Genomic DNA, 22,334 nt, shown 5'->3' on the forward strand with positions numbered 1-22,334 from the left:
GTTGGATATAACCCAAGGTTTCTGTCATGGAGCTTAGATTTCAAGACTCGTTATTCCAAGTGAAAAAAATAGCATACATATGTTTTAATAAACAATGGCTGTAAACCAAGCTGTTCCATTTCAGAAAGTTTTATTTACATAACATTTCTGAATACGTATTGCCATGGCAGCTAGAACAACCATCACATACATATGAAATGCAATATAACGAGCAGCCATCAGTGATGGTGCTTTGCAAGTATGGAATTTGTTCTGAGTTTAGAAACCTAAGAAATCAAGTTTCTAGCCCCTACATTTTTTCTTATATGTCATATATTTTTTTACAGTCCTAAAATTTTAGAATGAACATTGTTGCCTTTTGCAAAAGACAAATGACCTTAAACTGATACTTAGCCGTGTGGTACAACTGAGTACTTTTTTCTGGAACAGTTCCCTACTTAATACTGTCATGGTACAGCTTTGATGCGGTATTAGTAGTTTGAAACCTACATAGATGTAATAGAGGAGGCGAATAGCGTTTTTGGTGTTTGGTGAGACTGTTCACCCCATGTTTCTAATTCTTAAGTGCTCCCACTCTCCTGAGAAAATGTTATAAGTCAGTGGAATGATGAAACTGACAAAACCAAGTTGCAAAGCAGCTCTGGCCTGATCAGTTTCAAAGGACACTTTGCAGATATGTGTATATCCTCTCAACACACCTTGAGATGCTAAATAAGTACAATAGAATCAATTTTAAAAAATATGCACTGGAGTGCTAAGAAAACCAGATGATGTGCTGTTGCATGATGCCATGTTTGTCCCACCTGCAATTTTCTTGAGAGCTATTGGATGTCATCAGTCCCTCTTACTCCAGGGGAACTGAACCTGTATAGCAAGCAAAAGATCACACACTAGCTGATGGTAAAAGGAAGAGTGCTCTCTGTCACCTTATAAATACTATGTGAATTAGACTCTAGCATACTTGGCCACATTATGATGGAACCCGGGCAGAGTGTTGATTCAGAAGTGGACCCCTGTCCTATCCACACCTGTCTGGCAGGTGCTGATTGGGTGTGTCTTCTTTGGAATCCCCATATCCATCCCTAAGAACAAACACTCTTCCTCTGACTTCTTTCCCATTCTGTCTATCTTACCTATCAGATCTGTCATGCTCTAGTCCTTCCCAATCTTTTGGGTACTTTGTCTCTTATTTCATTTCACTAGCATTTCAGCAATATCTTAAAGACTACTTACTTTCCATTAAGTCTGTTCAAACTCATTTGTTGGAAGTTTCCTAGATACATTTGTTTAAAAGAATATAAAGGATAAAACAAATATGAAACTATCAGCATCTTCAGAGGTTTGCTGCAAAATGATTCTGATTTTAGCCATTTATATTACAGTTTACCCCTCTCCGCATTTGATAAATAAATGAGGTAACTGTTGCCTGAGGTTATTTTTGGTATGCTTTATGCTTTAGTCTATTGTGAAGCTTTGCCAATTTTCTTTTCCTCCTTTTATTGAAGTTTTTCAAGGCTTGTCAGCTCCTGCAGCTACTATTGGGCTAGATTTTGAACCATCTGTGCTTTATCACAGAGTCCTTTTGTATGTTCCCTAAGGTATGCCTGGTTGGCATATTATCCTTAATGGAAGCTCTCTTCCAACATATTGATGGATTATAGTTCACCTTTTAAGTTTATATGGCACAACCCTTCTACCGTCATGCTCCAAGGAAAGGGGGATGCTGAGCTCCCTGCAGAGGATGATGCCAAGAAAACTTTTATTGGGACACTACAATGATTTGATAAATTACTCAGTTTATAAGTACAATGAATTATTTCAGTTTATAAGCTGTCTGATAACAACTGGAAAACCACAACTTGATAAAATACCATGTAAATGAAGCAAAAACAGAATTGTAATATCAAAAAATAAATAAAGCAAGAGCAAGAATGTTACAACAATTAAAATAGAGAGATAAAACCACAGTGTTAAAATGTTGTTAAACCACAGCATGATAAGCACTATAAAAGCCTGAGTAAATAGAAAAGTATCCAAAAGCATTAATAAAGTAGGTGCCAGGTAAATCTCTCTGGGGAGGATATTAGGCATCTCTCCTCTGAGTCTGAAGTCAACTTTTTGCCTTCAGGTCAAGCAAATGATGGGCAATTTTTTTTCCTGCAATATGGCTGACTTATGTCAACAGAGGATTTAGCCTCTGGCCAGGTGCAGCCCAGGTTGCCTACTGTCTGGCAGCTATGTCCCAGAAACAGCTCTGTTAGCTAAGAATTTTTATATATAGCACAATACCAGTGAAAAGATGTATTCCCAGGCATATTGGAGGGTGTGTAGAAAGACAGAAGCATTATTTCCCCAGGCTATTTTGCTTATGAGGTACAGACTGCTGTAGATTTCTGAGTTAAAATAATAATAATATATGTTTGTTCAGATGGCAGAATCTGTTAATTCCCGGTACTCTCCATTCCTTGTTTTTCCAGCCTTAAATTCAGTTCTCCATATTTCTGCATCAGTCTGCATATTTTGTTTTGATTTTTTTTTTTTTAAAAAAAAGGTCCTCATGAAAATCCATCAGCAGTTTAGTGTGAATTCCTACAGGTGGCGCAATAGCTCAGTGTGTCTGGCTTTTAACCAGAAGGTTGGTGGTCTAAGCCTACGCAGGGACAGCTGTGGGCAGGATTTCTGCATTATGGGGGGGGGGGGTGTTGCACTAGGTGACCCTCCAGGTCCCTTCCAACTCTACAGTTCTATGATTCTATATGTTTTTAAGACATTTTGCCTAATATGCACATTATTTTCAGAACAATTTTCCCTAATAGAATTCATTTTGTATGCAATTTTTCACCAATATATGCATTTATATGCACACTTTATGCAATATCTCAAGGACTGCTTCTCCCCATATTAACTGATAAGCCCCTGTGATCATTATATGTGCCTCGCCTGGAGCCTTTGTTACATATCTTTAGGATCCAGGCAAAAACCTTCCTCTTCTCCTAGGCTTTGGGCTAATTAAACAATCGATGGCCTTTTAAAATGTGTTTGTGTGGAGAGCATTGGGTTTCTTAAAATGTATTTTGTGTTTTTATATTGTAGACTTCCCTATGATCCTTGGATGAGGGTAGTATAGAAATTTTAACAAAAAAAAACAAAACAACAACAACAACAACGCCCTGATATGTGGATTTTTGTAAACATTACCTGTCTGGAGAACTGCACTGCAAAATTTAGAGAATTTTGAATTTGAGCTGTGTTTTCATTGTTGTCTTGTTTCAGGAACTGTGAATTAGGTGTGTTCACCTTGAAATGCAAACTCAATCAAACTTTCCCTCATTGCTACATGTCTATTTGCAAATGTGAAAAGCTTAGCAGGGACACAACGTTTCTTTAAAATGCCATCAGATCCCAAAAGCAACAGCATGCACACTGCTGTTCTGCCTTTCTTTCACTGCCCACATTTAGACTGGAACAATATTTCCTTCTCATCACTTGCTTCAGTGGGGTTCGGGACGTTGTACATGTAACCCTGCAAACACAGATTTCAGTTGCTTGTAGACTCCAAATATCACATAGCTGTCAAGCAAGGACCTTCAACTAGCAAACTATACAAATGTCTTGAGAGGCTATTTGGCACACCCAAAGAGCATCCTTGCAGTATTATGTTTTCACTACAAGAATAACTTCCCTTGTTGTTCTCAGTCTGCTATACAGGGTATATATATATATATATATATATATATATATATATATATATATATATCTTCAGTAGTTAATGATCCATGAATCCAGTCAAGCCACCAGACTTATTCAAGAGAAAAGAATAGAGTTGACTTCTCCAGCTGACTGGAAAACTGATGGATGCTTTGTGCACATCCTCAGGATCAATCTTACTAGACCAGCTTAAAGGCGCTATATAAAAGCATTAAAAAAAGCTCAAGCTTCCTTGAAATTTGGATTTTATTGCTATTTTATTTTATGTTTTGGATTCATCAACTGTCCTCTGATAATAGGTTTTGGTCTGGTGCAATTATCAATACTGTAAATGCATTATTTTCAGCAAAATATGCTATTACACCCCTGCATTCCTTATCCTCGGAGATCATGAACCCCAGATGTAAACTTTAACCTTATAAAAGCCTATGATATTTTATCATGTCTTTTGCTGGTGCCTTTTAACGTTAGCTTCTGCCCAGTGTGCATTTTAATGCTGGCTCTGTAAAAATAACTATGAATGGAATAATCTGATAGTCCAAAAGCAAGGCCACACAAGTTTTGCCTTTTCCTGGGGGGAAAAGGAGAGGAAAAGCAGCCACCATTTGCAGATGCAGAACCACAAGGCCAGGCTTTTAAAAAGCCATTTAAAATAATGATAGCTAACAAGGGAAATTCTTACTCTGTACTGACAGATGTGGCATATCCCAAGGCAGCTTGAGTGGGTGCTGTTTGATTGAGGATGGGAAAAAGGAACTGCATTTGGGAGACAAAATATATGCTCATTTCGGTAACAAAGCACTGCTTAGCAGGGAGCTTCTGCCTACTTGGCTCCAGAGTTCAGGTAGAAATGAGCTATATGATATGAATTCTAGCCCCGTGTTTTTTCCTCAGTCTGTGATGGACTTGTCAAGGTCTTGGCTGCTTCCTTCTGGCATAAAATAAAATAAAAATAGGAGTCTGCAGAACTGCTCCCTTCTCTGCGACAGTATGCCATCTTTCTTGCATCATCTTAGCACAAATCTCTGCAGTTCAAACAGTGCCTTCAGATCTTTCATCCAAAATCTAGCTATTATTCTTTGCAGGTGCCTGCAAAGGATAAAGGAACCTGAAGCTCTGATGACCACTTCACTCATATGCTTCAGCTGTCCCCATTTCCTTTTACCAGAGATAATTTTTGTTTTCTGTATGCATTGCCAGCCCTTGTTAAATCATTTTCACCTATTCTGTCACATTTGTAACTTCAGGAGGATGCTAAAACCTGGTTATTTCTATATTTATTTATAACATTATACCCTGATTTTTCCCCTCCACCAAAGGAGTTGCTCAGAGTGGCTTCCAAATAGAAAAGCAAACATCAAAACAACAAAAATTCAACCACTGAAACACAAATTATGAAATGAAAACCAGGTGCAAAAAAGAATAGAGAAGCCTTCACATTCAGTTCCTTAAGCAACAACAAAATCAAAAACGTATCTTTAAAGGGATGTTTTCCAAAGTGCACATTTTTAGAGTTGCTGGAATTCATTCCCCTCCCTTGATCTGTAGAGATTGCATCTCTCTCTAATAGTGGCCCACGTGACGGAGACAACGCATGGAGCCACCTCCTGAAACCACCATCACTGCTGCTTTCCTGGCTGGGCCAGGAGCATGGCCTTGTAGGTGCACTCATGGTACTGATGAATTGGTGGTGGCAATGGTCCCATTGCTTCAGCAATGTTGTGCCAACCTTGCCGTGTTCCAGCCACATTGGGTGGGGCCAACTGGGACAAGGTGCCATATGGTGTGGGGCCATATGACTGCAAAAATGGGGCCACTGCCACCACCAAATTTATCATCAATCAGTCAATCAATCAATATTTATATGTTATGTTCACAGATCAGCCACTGAATTACACTCAAACAAACAGTCCAACAAATTTTACAGTGTTTTGGCCAGCAAATGGTTATTTGGGATTACCAACATGGTGAGGAGCTTGTGTGTGTGTGTGTGTGTGTGTGTGTGTGTGTGTGTGACGTTCTACATTTACAATCATGGTAGAATGTGTCCCCAAATTTATTAAGTATGCATCCCAACCTCCCTCCCAAGGGAGCCCAGGCTGGCAAACAAGAAGTGACAAAACAATAAAAATGTATTTATTTATTTTTTTAAAAAAAATCCTGTACAGAAATGGAGTAACTAAGGTTAAAGATTTAAATGGTTTGTTTTTGTGCCTGTTCTAAGATTACGGTGCCAAAAGATCTACAGACAGTTGTACAAACACAGAATTCCTTGCAATATATATAGAACCCAGACAGCAATCCATATGCTCCTTTTTGTATTTCATATATGTTTCTTATTCACATTGGCACTAGGAGAAAGAAAAACTTATGTTCTCTCCAATAAATATGCAAAAGAGTGGATGTAGAATACAACAGTGCTTCTCAAATGTAATGACTGAGCCAGACCAATCCACTGCAAACGTCACACAAAAGATCCAATCCAAACTTTAGCTTTGAATCAGGATCTCCCATCTTATAAAATTTCGCAAAATATTAGTTCAAAAAGTCATATAGACTCAGGGAGGTTGTGTTCCCTTGTGTGCTTCTGCGAGGGTATGTAAGGTTGGTACTGCAGGGGACTAAGAAGCAAGGAGATCTACTGCTGTGGAAGCCCACTACCATTGTTGTTCCTGGTCCAAGATCCTGAAACAGAGCGTTTTGATGTTGGGATGGCACTGGAACAGAGCTAGCCAATAATCTACTGGATCAGCACACGAAAACACCATTTACCTTCCCGCTGTAGCTGTTCCTATTTATCTACTTGCATTTTGACGTGCTTTCGAACTGCTAGGTTGGCAGGAGCTGGGACCAAGCAATGGGAGCTCACCCCGTCACAGGGATTCGAACCGCTGACCTTCTGGTCAGCAAGCCCTAGGCTCAGTGGTTTAACCCACAGCGCCATATGGGTCCCCTGGCTGGATCCTTTGTTAGGTTTTTCCTTTAAGACTGATGTGGTCAATGGTGCTACACAGAGATGTGTGTTTGTAACCTTGTTCTGAATGATAGCACACCTGTGAGCTTTTGCTAATTTGAATAATTGAAGGTAGAGTTTGCTTACTGTAATGTGATTGGGTAATTGACTATTTTGAATTCTGTATTTAAGCAAATGGTTCATGGGTGTGGTGGTGGTGATGTATTGTGAAATGAGAGGAAAAGAGTAGAGGAGTGTGTTGTATATAATTGTAAATAAAAGCAAGCAAAGATACTGAAGACGACTTTGTTATTTCATCAATCCTGCCGCTGTTGCCACTCGGTTGGTGCGTATTTCGCCCAACATCCGGTTATGGGCCCAGGAACTGCGCATGGGTGTTTGAACTGCTTGCTAAGAGGGCTGCGAAGCTGAGCTATCTGCCGGTCAAAAAGGAGCTGGAAGTATATCCAGGATGGATGATGGCGAAAAGATGGCGCTTACCTTTCCTCAACTAACTGATGGTAATTATAGTCTTTGGTCCTTTAGAATGAGAGGATTACTTAAATCTAAGGACCTGTTTAACTACACCGTGGACACCCCTCCTCAGCCACTCACCCCTGAATGGATACGGGGGGATAACAAAGCCAAAGCTTTTATAAACTTAGCAGTGTCCGACCAGCAAGTTGTATATATCAGAGATAAAACGTCGGCTAAAGAAATGTGGGAGAGTTTGGCTGCGGTCCATTTGAGAAAAGAGTCCGCGTCAGCCTTGGCTTTTTACCGCCAGCTTTATCAGGCAAAGCTGCAACAAAACAAAGATACTGAAGACGACTTCGTTATTTCGTCAACCCTGCTGCTGTTGCCACTCGGTTGGTGCGTATTTTGCCCAACACCTACACCAGCCCATTTGCTGGAGAGGGGCCCAATTCAGCCTGGACAACAACAAAAAGGGTAAAAGAAGGAATTAACACATGTCAGCAGTGCTTCTGAGGTATAGGTGGTTCCATAGCTCTGAGCAAGGGGGATGGGACTGAACTCTCTGCGCTATTATGAAGGTTTTGATTCCTTCCTCCCTATGCCTATGAAATATAGAATGGATTGCAGCAAGAAATTCAGTGCTGAAAAAGTGGAAACCAGAGCTCCTCTGCCACCCCAAACCAAACAGCACCAGGATGGAATTCAATATGGTCTTTGATTTCCTTTTCCAACCTTCTGGCAAAATACCAACACACAGTTTGCAACCATTGCTTTAGGATATGTCAGTGCAATAAAATAAAAATAAAAAGATGTATTCCAGGAAGTGTGTACAGTAAGTGGCTTGAGTGCATGGGTGCCATGGTTGGTTTTCTGAAATTGTGACAAGGGAGAAATGTCTATCTTCCATTCCAGTCCAAGCATAGCAAAATATGTTGCCTGGCTGTCATAGATAGTCACACTTTGGGAGATGCTGGCCAGGGCAGCATTCATCAGATAGGACAGCATTCTTCATTTGTGCAAAGTGCATAAATACTTTGCATAGTTCAAGCAGGTACACAGAGTACCTTAGCCAGAGTAAGTTAGATTTCTTTTTTAAAAGCTTATTTCAGCTTACAGCTGATTCTGAGGCAGGCATTCTCTTGTGGTTATCCTCCTTTTCTACAAAAAGGGACACCAGAGTAAAACAATTGTACAGAATAATTAGCTTTACATGACATTCACGTACTGTTGGGCATTTCTAGTTTAACTGAGCTAATGATCAGTTTGGATTTGAAGCTCCATTGAGTTTATTACTGAATCAGAGTATCGTTTCCACAGAGAGAAACAGAGAACCCATTACAAGCCCCTAGCCTTTAATGGGGTTGATAAAATATAAGAGCACAATCTGATTCAACACGAAGGGGTTTCTGAAGAAAAGGAGGGGGTCACCACCTTTACCTATCCCCCCCATTTCCCTCTTCTTTTAACATTTCATAAAGACAGAAAGGAGAGAGAAATGTATTTCATCTTATTAAAAACCAATGAGATATATGCAAACTCAATTACTATCAAGTAACGCTGAAATAGATTTAATCACATCTACAGTGCCTGCAATGACTGATGTTGGCTGGATGAGGATCAGATACTGACTATGGATCAAACTACACATTACATTGAGCTTGCACTTTCAACTGCTCGCTGACAAATTTCCACTTTCAACGGCGGGAAGGGGAGTCTTGACCAGGACTGTGGTCTTCCCTCTACAAATCACCCACATCCTACCTTTGCACCCCCAAAGGTCACATTTCTGTGTAACACATTTATAGGGCAAGAGGAATATGAGGTGACTTTCAGTAAGAAAACACCACGGGGAAGAAATAGTTAAGTCTCCACTCTGGCTGATACCTCAGCCCCAGTCCACACTGAAAAGGAAGCATGGGTACTTTTAATTAAAGAAAGTGTGGACAGCAGGGTTGGCCCAATACATTTTGGACCCCAAAATGGGGCACCCCTGCGCCCCACCAGGGAATAAGAGGTGAGTGAATATTGACATCAGGAACAAGGTGTGTGGGAAGGAAGATCAACAGCAGCCTCTGCTGCCCATGGGGTCCCTGCAGCCTAAGGTGGTCGCCTGGCCTGGTCTCATAGGTGGGCCAGCCCTGGTGGACAGTTTTAAAGAAGCACTTTCAGGCAGATGCATAGCATAATTTATAGCTTGGCCCCAGGTGCACTTGCGTCAGGTGGAGCCTAAAGATATCCGGAACACATAGTGGCACAGCACCTGGTATATACAGACAAAGTCATAAATTTGGTGTGATGCTGCTAGTGAAAAGAGGCAGCATCCACACAGCAATTTATTCAGTTCTCCCAATGTTTCCCTAACTTTTAATTTCCACATTATGTTTGAGCTTTCTCATGGCATAAAGATCACTTCTAAAGCATGCTGCCTCCTCCCAGCCTGTTTTTGATTTTTCTTTGGCTATTTAGCAAGCATTTTTTCTTCTTCTTAATTCAGGATCTCTTTAAATGCCATCACTCCATCATTGCATGATTGTGTACTGTTCAAATCTCAGTACCTTACCTCTGTGCTGAGTACAGGATTAGGTAGTGCAGTTAAGGACCACAGAACAAACTTCAGCTTCATCTGACTTCACTGAATTGGGCTGACCATTTCTCTCTTCCACCCCATTTAGTGGTTGTTGTGGTCTTGCTAGGCATGATAGAGCTTATTAACCTCTTGAAAAATTGTCTCAGTTTGGTTCTGGGTGTGACAAGCAAGCAAAGAGGTGGCTGACACTACTGAATATTAAAGATCAAGTGTATTAAAATAATCGCTGACAGCCTCTTAAGTGCTTCTGCATTTTTATCTTGATTTACAGGGATTTAACACTACTCCATTAGCATTAATGGGAACGGAGAATGTAACTCTACCCACGCTGAAATGCAGAAGAGCCATATATTCTGCTTTCTGTTCTCCTGTGATAATCTTACAAGGGATAGGTGATATTTAAACATCTGTTCATTGCTTAGGAGCTCTGGAACCACGTCTCAATAGGGAAACAAGGTGTTTAAACCAGGGGTCAGCAAACTTTTTCAGCAGGGGGCCGGTCCACTGTCCCTCAGACCTTGTGGGGGGCCAGACTATATTTTTTTGGGGGAAATGAATGAATTCCTATGTCCCACAAATAACCCAGAGATGCATTTTAAATACAAGGACATATTCTACTCATTTAAAAACACCAGGCAGGCCCCACAAATAAGTCAGAGATGCATTTTAAATAGAAGGACATTCTACTCATGTAAAAACATGCTGATTCCTGGACCATCCACGGGCCGGATTTAGAAGGCGATTGGGCCGCATCCGGCCCCTGGGCCTTAGTTTGGGGATCCCTGGTTTAAACCATGCTTTTAACCGACTCACAGATATAAAATGGCAGACATAGAAATGGCCCCTTTGTGGGCATTTTCGAGGGGGAGTGATTCAAAGGAAGTCATAAGCCATTCCAAATCTTATGGTCCTGATGAGTAATTATTACATAGGGCCACATCTGCTAAAAGCCCCAGGTCTAAAGCATCGAGCAAGAGTTGTCTCAAATTCTGCTAACTTTAAAAGCTGCCCTGACCTGTTGCAATGTGACAAATGATGTATGCTTCACTGTAGAAAGCGATACTATGACAGGAATCGTGGTTGTGTCCACTGAAACATTGTTTGTTTTCTAAGGATTATAAACCACCTTTCAACAATGCAGGGTACAAGGAGGTCAAAAAAGCATGATACAAAATAAAATAAAAAGCTACAAATGGAGTTAAAAGCAGCAACAATAATAAGAAAGTCCTATGTATTCAGAAAACAGCCAAAGATGTATACAATAAAACAGAGAGCTAATCAAGCCTGGGGTCCATTAAAATCTGGGTCCTGATTATACTATCTGCCTGAAGCTACAGAAAAAAGGAAACCTGAGCACTCTTCAGACATTTGTACTGCACAGTTCTTAGTTTTGTACCGCAAATTCCAAAAACTCTCTTCTCCCCCCCCCCCCTTCTACACATTGGACACAATCCAGTACCTTAAACTCTGCATAAATCTGCAGTCTCATGCACACTTCACCTGGAGTAAGTCCCACTGAATTCAGATTGACTTACTTTTGAGAAAGCATGCATAGGAGGCCTCGTTCAGCAGCTGCGGTAGTCATCCAATGTCTTGGCTTTATCCCATAGTTGTCAAGTTTTCCCTTTTCTCGTGAGGAAGCCTATTCAGCATAAGGGAATTTCCCTTTAAAAAAGGGAGAACTTGACAGCTATGTTTTATCCTTCAGTTTGAAGTTGGGACTTCCCATTATTGAATGCTCCTCCATAGCAAAAAATAAAATAAAAACCCTTCTCCCTGATATTTGTATCACCTATGTGGATTTTAAAAAGTGAAGGGGTGCTCTGCTATATGAGCCCCCACCTATAGCATTTTAACCACATTGGTGGCGGCCAGTTATTAGGTGTGGTTCATTCTTCTGTGGAATTCTTAATTCGAAGAAAGAGCATTGCCCATGCAAGGAGTGGACTGCTTTGCATTCTTCAATGTTGCAGAAATTGTTGAATGCACCATGGGTGCAAACAAACGGAGCTTTCTCAGATATGTAGGTCCATGGGCATAATCCACCAAAAGTTAGTTATTAATCAAGCCTCGAGGTGAGTGTTCATGCGTGGATCATTGCTATGCCTGTAGGCCTCATTCCAAATTTCAGGAGCCCCACCTGCCAATCTGGTTTCACACCCTGGCCTCTATGCCTGAATCTAAAGGTTTCTGTAGGAGGTAGTTTCCTCCCACTGCATGTAGAAACCAACACACATACAATCCACTGCTCCTTTAGATCTTCTCTGAACACAAAATATGTGGGAGTGGGATGATGAGGACAATGATGGAGACAGGCCCAGCAGTTGTAGCCCGGCTTTGGTCTCCCTGAATGTGTTAAAGGGCACTGTGTGAAGGGAAATCTCACTGGGATCAATAGGACTTAAGTTAATTATGTGATTGACCTCCATTTTGTTGCTTTCAATAGGAATTGTCATCATCCATTTTGTTGCTGTCAATAGGAATTGTTCTGGGTTGTGCCCCACAGACACACACAAGGCTGCTGGATCCAAACAAGAGGCTGCATTCGACAATCCAGGAGTTGCTAATTTAATCCTTTCACAAGCTAGTAATTTTTATTAAAATGAAAAGGAGCCCATGTACAGAAATTTACAAATAGTTCTGCCTTCTGCAGTTTAGTCCACTCCTAGATTTTAATTTAAAACCTTTATCTGCCTCTGTTTAATATATGAAAAAGCCAGCATGCCAAAGCTGTGATTAACTTTGTAGGTGCAGTGGAATTATGGAAATGCATCATGCACAAGTGCGCACTTTCCAAAATTATTCTGTGACCTTGTGCTTAAGCCGAGTTTTAAATAATTCAGTGATGTATTGAATGAATAAATTTGTACCGCTTGTTACTCTAAACACTCAGGCATTCACTTTTCCTTGCCATTTTTAATAAAATCTAGCTTCCTAATATTCATGAAATATTGCATTTCAATTAAATTACATAGGTACTGGGGGGGGGACGACAGTTTGCCCTGAGCTGCTTAATGTTGACACCAACTGTCATTTGCTCCCCCCCCTCCTCTATAATAACCAGAGAGGTTTTATGTACCACTAATATAAAGGACTGTCACAGTTTAATGAGAAACTTTTTTGATCAAGCTTTACACAAAGCTGCACAAGGCAGAAAAATAATGAATCTAAAGTATTTTTTCTTGTTTGTGAAGGATACTAATTTGAACATAAAATACACCGAAGGAAATACAGAGTGGCTATTTCTACTGGTCTTTTTGAAAAGGAGAAGTGAGGAAACGTGTTCCAAAAAAGTGACAGACTAGTTTATGCGTACAGAGAACATCCAGTGCCTTAGTTGTATGGGGTGTTACATTTCTTATCTCTTTAACCAAGGAAAACGGTCCACGCAGACACGGGATCTTCCGATTTTGCATGTGGAGAGATAAGGAAGGTAAGTATAGAAAGACTCACTGGAGAGACTGGGTAAAAATCATCAGTAGGGCTAAGGGAATAGTTCTGTCACTGCAAACTTCTATCCTTGCCCAACAACACAATGATCTCCCCCACCCCACCCTGTTCTGGGGGTGCTCCCAACACTTTGGAGCAGATCGGGGGAGGGCATAGGAGAGAAGAAAAGAAGAGTAAGTCCCACTGCACTGTCAGGAATTGTTGCACTAGCTTCTGCTACCACAATGATTTAGTTGGATGTGGCCCATTGTATTTCTGCTGAACTCATTTCAAATAGGCTTCCAAGTGGGTGAAAGCAGAAACCTTTCTCATGGGGGGTATTTATATTTTGGAGCTGCACCCCTAGACAAATTACCTTGCAATTGTTTTTCAGGACAGGGCTTAACCCTTTTCATCCAGAGGCCCACATTCTCTACTGACCAACTGTCTGCTGGGGTAGGACATGCCAGTGGTGAGCGGGGCTGGAGGCAAAAGTGGAAGGAGCAATGCTAACTTTGTACACTAGGCTAGTTTCTACACTCATACACCTCCCTTTATCCTCCATCCAGACAAGCAAGTGGCATTGTCAAAGTTCAAGGACACTTTCCAGCCAAGCAAAAATTCTCAAAGTAGCTACAAAGCAGGGCAAGTTTATGGCCAGGCCTGATGAGAAGGGGAGTTATTGGAAGGTGGTGTGGTCTGAGGACAGTCCCAATGGCCCAATGGGGAGACCTGGAGGGCCACAGTTAGCCACTGAGTCTGAGGTTCTCCATCCCTGTTGAAAGCCACTTTGATGGCTCTCTTATGCTATATGAACAAAACAAAACAAATTATTTGGTTCTCTAACATCACTTGTAAGCTTTCTCTAAAAGTGGTCTCTGGGTAGCATGAGGCATACCATTGTCAGTGTGGAAGGACATTTGCTTTGCATGTAGAAGGTCACAGTTTCAACTGTGGCAACTCTAGGTAGATCTGGGAAAGACTCTGTAGAGCTGCTGCTGATCAGTATAAATACTGGACTTGATGGACTGGCTCAGTATGAGGCAACTTTCTATGTTCTTACCCTTGATCTAGCAGGGGCAACAGAGAGTTGGTATTATAGGTGAAGAATGAAGACTTAAAGCACTATCTGGCAAACTCAAAAGCCTGTGACTGACTCTTGTTTCCAAGCTCACCAGTTAATCTATTTGTACAAAATGTTTACTCATCTTCAAAATGTGAACCGTTACTGATGTTAGTCAAAGATGCTTAGTGAAATAAAACCCTTCCCCTCAAACAACTGTGCCAGTACCAGACCCTTTCTAACCACTGGTTCTCCACCTTACACAGTACTTTGAGGACAGGGTTGTCCGTAATTAAGATGCAATTTACCTCATTCAACGATGCTGCAGAACAGAAAATTCAAATAATTACACCACTTTGAATAATCAGCGTATAACGGGTTCTACAAATACGCTCGTTCAGAGCTTTAAACAGGTTGCCTAACATTTCCCATTACAGGGCTGCATTTGCAGTTGTGTACAACTTTCCCAATATGCAATTATCTTAGCTAAAGTTCACTAAACAAAAAGTTAGTTTTCTTGTAGTCAGCAGTAAACATTTGGCTATTTCAGAGAAGTACAATATAGGGTATTTGTTGCTTCTAGTAGGTTTCTAAAAATTTACACCAAAAAGTGGAAATCCAAAGGATTTCAACGCTAGCAATCTTGGCTGGCTTTATGCATCCAATCTATGTCCATTTATTTCATCTGTCTGCTTCTTGTTCTTCAAGCAGTTGCTGAACCTGTCCTCTTATTTCATAACTGCTAAGCTTACTCCAGAGTCTTTGGTGGGGAACTTTATCAGCAGCTTTTTGAAAGCCCAAGTTCACTCCTTTCTCATTCCCTGTATCTATGATCTGCTTCCAAAGTGAGGTCTAGGAGGCAATGTTTCCTACTGCCTGCCTTTATGGGGTGATTCTGCCCTGCTCAAAGCATCAAATTAGTCCCCAATATAGGTCGTTCCTTTAGGGGAGGGAAAAAAATACAATTCAGTTTGCACTGAAAGGCAAAATTACTGAATGCACACTTTGCAAAACAATGCAAGAAGTAAAACACAGCCATCCTTTGAAATTTGTGCTTTTCCAGATTTTGCAATACAATCCTCCAGCCAAGTATTGTGTACATAAATGCTTATACCAGGGTACAGGGCTCATCAAAATGCATATATTGGTGAATTATAATATATAAGAATGCATATTAGGGGGAACTGCTATACAAAACTGCATATTAGGCAAAATTGCATACAAAATATTTATATTTGAAGATATTCACATTAAAATGCTGGTGAATTGCCACTATGCCTTTTCATTTTTTTTAAAAAAAGAATGCAAACAGATATGGAAATGTGGAGCACTGAACATCTACAATGGAAAAATGAGAAACCGAGAGAAACTTAAGTGGACAGATCTACCTATCGCCACTTCTTCCTACTGCTTGGTCTACTCAAAGATGACAGTGGCATTCTCTCCTCACCTGGGGAACTTTGTGGCCAATAATATGGCTACCACTCAAGGATATCACGTTATATGCTGCTATCACCTTCCAGATCCTACCAGGCCATGTGAGGTGTCATGGTACCCATGAGTGCACCCACTGACTTTCATCTCAAACTTGTGCTGAACCTGGAGAACTTGGAGAAATTTGCATTCATGCATATGTTTGGGTTTTCTAGCATCAATGAATTTGTCCTGGAACTAACCCCCTTCCAGCCTGCCCTCTTTTAACATAGTCCATCAGTTGTTATGGTAAATTAATTGATATTTGTTTTAATCTGGAAAAAGAAAAAATGTTATTTGTCATTTGACAACATAGTATATGTCAAGCATGGGCAAACTCGGCACTCCAGATGTTTTGGGACTACAACTCCCATCACCCCTAGCTAACAGAACCAGTGGTCAGGGATGATGGGAATTGTAGTCCAAAAACACCTTGAGGGATGAGTTTGCCCATGCCTGGTATATGTTATATTGATGTTACTGCTTCCAAACAACTTTGTGGACTACTAGCTGCTATGGTAACAAATCACCTGTACTTGGTCACCTCTTCAGTTAGGCAAAGTCCCACACTCCCATTCAAGGGAATGTGCCAGGCAATGTGGTTTGACCATGCTTTGTTATCTACCTCTTCTCATGTGGTAAATTTTAAAATAGAGGCAGCATGAATGTGATTCCTCACATGATTAAAATGTAAATAAGATGTCTCAATGTAAGTGTCAGTTACAGCACAAACTCGGTGTGTAATTTGCTGGGTTGGAAATCCTACTTTTACACGGGGCACAGGGCAAAGGGGGCAAAAACTGGTCTACATATGGTAGGACAAAGTAGATCCCAAAGTGAACCTAGTCATTGTGATGTAATTAGACACATACCTGACCAAAACAGGCTAAAGCAAATAATACCAACCTGATTTTCCAATGGCACAGGATAGATAGGGTGGAACACATTTCCCAGTAAAGAAAACATAGCCCAGCACCAAATCCAGAGCTTGGGGGGGGGTGTCCTTGGACCTGGGGATTAACTGAGCGCTCTAGGACTCTCCATCTGGCCTTCTGAACCCTTCTGGTGCTTACTCCTTATTGGCTATGCTTTGTACCTGAAGTGTTTTTCCCTAACTTGAAAATGATTTTGAGCTTACCTGCATTGAGGATAGGGAGGAATATGTGAGCATGGATAGAAACTAGGTTACTATACAAAGGCAACATTTACATCTATTGCTCCATCCAGTTTCAGCCACAGGAATGTGACTCTGGGAAGGTGGCTCAGAAGGTCTGAAAAAAAGAAAAAGGTTTCCCACCTCTGGTGTAGAAACAACGCCCTCCCTTAAAAGCACTGAGTTAAGCAGTAGTTGTTGCTGTTGTTGTTGTTGTTTTAAGAACCTCTTACCGTATTTGCCAAGATGGCCTTCTAAGCCAGGCATCCCCAGACTTCAGCCCTCCAGATGTTTTGGACTACAATTCCCATCTTCCCCAACCACTGGTCCTCTTAGCTAGGGATCATGGGAGTTGTAGGCCAAAACATCTGGAGGGCCGCAGTTTGGGGATGCCTGCTCTAAGCAGTCAAATGGCGTCTAGGTTTTCTAGATATCAATTCTACCAAACCCAAAGCAACAGAATTGATTACTTGCTGCTGTTTTTCAGAACTATTTCAGGGAGCTTGCTTTCACTTGGAATTAAAACAAGGAAAATAACATATTTAAAGTTTTATATCTAACTTTTTTTTATAAACACACAAATTTGTATCTCTGATCCAGTCTCATTTTGTGTGTTGCAAACCTACCTCAGCTATGCTTGTTTGGGAAGCTGTGCACTCCTAGAATCAAAGGGAAGAATTTGTCTTACTTATCAAATAGAAACATTTCTTGGCTTTCATTTCTCTCTTCAGTTTTCAAAATAAGAACATAAAAAATAAAGAGAATAGGAATGAGAGGGTGAGATTATTTTTCTCTCCCCTAATTAGTTAGGGAAATCAGTAGCAGCTTTCACTTCATACACAAAAACGTCTCGCAAGGATGGGCTGTGTTTTGCATGGCAAAGGATAAAAGTTTATATTTAACACCTGCAGGATCACAGGGTAACAAGTGAGTCACAACGCCAACGAAGGACATGAATACTCCCTAAAAGGTATCTTTTTACACTACTTTATGTATTGCATATCTTGTTTTCAGTTATAAGTTCCTACATAATCACCCTGCACATTAAAATAGGGGTGGAGAAACTTTTTCAGACTGAGGGACATATTTCCTTTTGGCATCTTTCTGGGAGCCACATAACAGTGCTAAAAGTGGGAAAAGCAAGAAATGCAAATTTTATCATTGTGCAGCAGGCTAGTTTCTACACAGACTCACAAACTCACAATTCTCTCTAATTGTCCACACAGGTTGGACCCATTCCAACCAAGCAGAATAACTCAAAGGGGATGTGAAGTAAGAGTTGGGGAGGAGTGTGGCCTGGGGAGGCATTGTGTGAATGAAGAGGGGGCATAACCTGAGAAGAGTTGCAAAGGCCAGAGAAGCCATTTGGCCCACTGGCCTGAGGTTGTCCACCTCTGCGTTAAAAGTTATGTGCTTCACCAAAAACAGTATCTGAAGAAGTGTGCATGCACACGAAAGCTCATACCAAAATAAAAAACTTTAAGGTGCTGCTGGAAGGAATTTTTTTATTTTGTTTCACTTAAAACAATGATACCATATGCTCAAGTAGGAAGAAGCCATTAGCCTTTTATACACTGACTTCCTGTTCCTCTGGTAGGTCTGATCTCTTCCTCCATCAAAACCTAGGATACAATAAGGCCTACAAGACTCAAGGAAAAATTCAGGAGAAACTTCAGGGGAAAGTTTAGAATTAATATATTGTATCTAACACCAGCCCCTCATAGAAATAATATTATTTGATCCAGCAGATGTTTCCATCAGAATAGGAAAGGATACCACTTTTGCTTATTTCCCTCCTTGCATTTCTTCCCCCGCCATAGCTTAGAAGAGTGTAGGGATTTGCTTTGTACAGTCAGGTCATTTATCTTTCAGGCCCAGTATTGTCTGCATTGACTGATGTAGCTCTCCAGGATCTCAGGAAGAGATAGTTCACACCCCCTGCTACCTTATCCATTTACTTGGAGATGATGGAAATGGAAATGGAGACCTTCTGCATGCAAAGCATTGCTCTACCATTGAACTGTGACACATCTGAAAAAAGAACAACAGCAATACCTATTATCTCCTCCCACAGGGGTTTGTCCAGGCCAAGCATAGGCTTCTTTTCCCCTGAAGAATATGTGGACTTCAAAGTCACTGTAAATGTCAATGAAAGCCAGCAAGCACCACACGTGATTCTGGGGAAGTTCATATGGGGAAGTTCTGCTAGTTGGCACACAGTGTGACTCTACAGTGTGTCTTCATTGATGAGTCACAGAATGATGTTACATTTTACAGTGCCTCCCACCCTGACAAATACTTTAATTAAAATGTATTGGGCTGAATACACTTTTACATTTAGTGCATCTTAGAACAGGGTTTGAGAATCTGTGGCCCTCCCAATGTTGCATGACTCACCTGCTATGAATCCCAACTATAAGGGCCAATGGTTAGAAATGAAGGGAACTGTAGTCCAGCAACAACTAGCAAGGCTTACCAGACATGGGCCGGACCACTCCCGCAGAGATCCTTCGTGGGCCGGACTGGCGCAGTGCAATACCAGAAATCGCTTATGCGCATACCCAGACGCTGGAAGTCAGCCCTGTGCAGAAGCGATTTCTGGTGCCTGGGCATGCGCAGAAGCAATTTCTGGAGCTGTGGTGGAGAGTCCCCATGCCGCGTTGTGCTGGTTTAACGCAACTCACAGGGACTTGCCGAGTGGGCATCTCAATTCAGGGGTGGCTCATGGGCCGGTTAAACGGCCTCTGTGGGCCACTTCTGGCCCATGGGCCTTAGGTTGTCTACCCCTGAACTAGAGGGTGAGCGGTTCCCTAGTCCTGTCTCAAAAGCTCAGCTGGTCCTGGATTGCTGCCTTCCCTCCTTTTCTCTTCCCTGAGTTGCACGTATTTCTTACACAATCATTCATCTCCAAACTAGAATACGAGAATGTGGCAATCAGAGGGTAGAAAGCCTTCTATTGGTGCCATGTAATTAAAAGTCCAAAAGGATGGTAAGCTTCTTTAGTTTAAATGTAAGATGTGTCTAAAACGACTTTTCTAACAGAAAAATTCACATAAATGAATCCCACAACAAGCACAAAATCGTGTGGTACATGTGACCCCTCATCAAAACTCACACACCCAGATAACTAACTCAGATGGTTTTGTTTAAATATTTCAGAACTGTGTCAAAAGGCAGAGGGCTTCTTTCTTTTTGTTATAGACAGCACATTGCAAAAAATAGCCAAATGTCACTGCCTGTAACAGTAAGATATTTTGAGGCTGAAATGAGCATGCAAATGCGATGCAATGCTCTGCACTGACATGTGCTCTGAATAGAATAAGCTGGGGTTGTAGCAAGTAGAAAAGGCAAGTAGAAAATCACAAGTACCAATGAATATGTCAGGGAAGGTGACACTGCCAGAGAAGTTAAATTCTGACATATATGCCACAGTCGTGCAGGATTTGTAGGACATGCATGCCCCCAAGTAATATTTGTTTTTACATTCAGATCTGTAGAGTTTGAATGCTGTGACATGGTGGCACTTGTTAAGTCAAGTTCAATATGTTTACATTCAAGGATGTTCCAAAGAGGCATTTGAATGACTGCAGATGAAAGCCTCACAGCTTATGCATATATTTATAAAAACCTACTACATGTAAGCAGGGCTTCAATCCAGAGATCATCAACCACAGCGGAAAGCAGCATATCTATGGCTGTGCCCAAGCAGCACTGACCCTGCTCTTCCCATTCTAAACAGATGGTCAGCACTCTCCTCTCTGAGGGTGACACAACAATTACTATTTTACAGATAAGTCCTCTGGAGACATGGGAGGGAGACTCTGGCAGGGGAACCACCAATTTCAAAGCCTTCCTAATCTTTCTCACCCCATCCCACTCTGGATCCCTTACTGGGGTGGGTGAGTGTGTTTTCCCCTGTTCTTAGGGGGGGGGATGTTGGGGGAATACTGCTGTCAGATCCATGAGCCCAGGATGCCATAGACCTCTATAAGCACAATGTCAAAGATCCCTGGTTTAGTAAGTGGCTCCTAGACCTGGACCAGAGTCTGCAGACAACAAACCAGTGTTCAATAATACTTGTTTCCAATGGCTTCACACTGCACAGAACCAGCGAACCAGTGCAGACAGTGTGCCCAGCATGAGCTCCTGGAAAGAGTGCTAGGCTGTATATCAGAAGCCTGCTTCTCTGAGAAGTTCCACTTTTCAAGGAGAATGAAAGCTAGATGTCAAGGCATCTAAAACTTTCATCTGATTCCAGATGTTGTTGGATCAAGTTGCTCACCTTGCTGCCTTACTCATTTGTTTCTGGGAGGATCTTCCTTAGGACCAGAACAGATAAATCTTTATGCTGTATCCTATAAGAACTTAAAGCAGTGTTTCTCAACCTTGGGTCCCCAGCTGTTGCTGGACTACAATTCCCATCATCCCTAGCTAGCAAGACCAGTAGTCAAGAGTGATGGGTGATGTAGGTCCAACAACAGCTGGGGATCCAAGGTTGAGAAACACTGACTTAAAGCAATTCTTCTAAAAAAATAAAACCATTATTTTGTTTGCCAATATTCATGCAACTAATCACAGTTCCTTATTTCATTTATCTTCACTGCAAAGGTGTAATGATTATTCTTAGTTTATCCACAGTATATAGTTTATCGCAAGCTGAGATCATGATTTTTCACTCAGTAAGGCTATCCATGAGTTTGAGCTGAGCCAGGAAGTCTAAAGTCCAACTTCAATGGTTTAGTTAGTTAAGGAGAGACACTAGCTCCTAGTGGCTTTAATGTTGTTGATGTCTTGTTATCCAGTAGCCTACCTTGTTTGTTTGAAATAAAAGGCACTGTGCAATAAATTTAAATAAAATAAATAATGAGAACACACACAATGCATGCATGAAAAGATTAGCAATCAAAACACTCACAACGACCACAACAGCACCACTTTAGATGAAATAAATTCTTCTGTCCATCAGCAGTGATGGAATTGGCACCTTTGGTATTAAAAAGTAAGCCAGGACATCAACAGACACAGTGGCTTAATGTGTTATGAATTTTGATTTCCCAGGTGGTGCTCTAATCAGCAGACCTAACTTGAATAGAGTAGATACTGTATTTAGATAAAGAGCATATTTACTCAGCAACAGTAACAAAGAATTCCCACATCATACGTTCTACTGCTATGCCTTGCATTTACAAGTCACTTTTACACAAAGAGAGTTGGAAATCACCTTGCTTTGTCTTTTAATAGGAAAGAAACTTTGACACAGAATAGGAAAGAGAAAAGACACCAGAAAAGGCTTCGTTGACCTTAGTCTGCACAGACCTCTTTTAAGAATTCAAAAAGACTCAAACTGTGTGTGCTTAGAAGGTTCCTCATAACACAGGGTTACCGATCATAGGGTGTGGGTGAGTTTCGTATGTGCTCAGCAGAACAAATGCAGAGCTCCCTTTCAGACCTTTCCCTTCAAAGTGGGAAGAGCAGAAATGGAGTGGGGCAT

The sequence above is a fragment of the Zootoca vivipara genome, chromosome 9 (assembly GCF_963506605.1).
Source record: "Zootoca vivipara chromosome 9, rZooViv1.1, whole genome shotgun sequence".
NCBI lineage: Eukaryota > Metazoa > Chordata > Lepidosauria > Squamata > Lacertidae > Zootoca > Zootoca vivipara.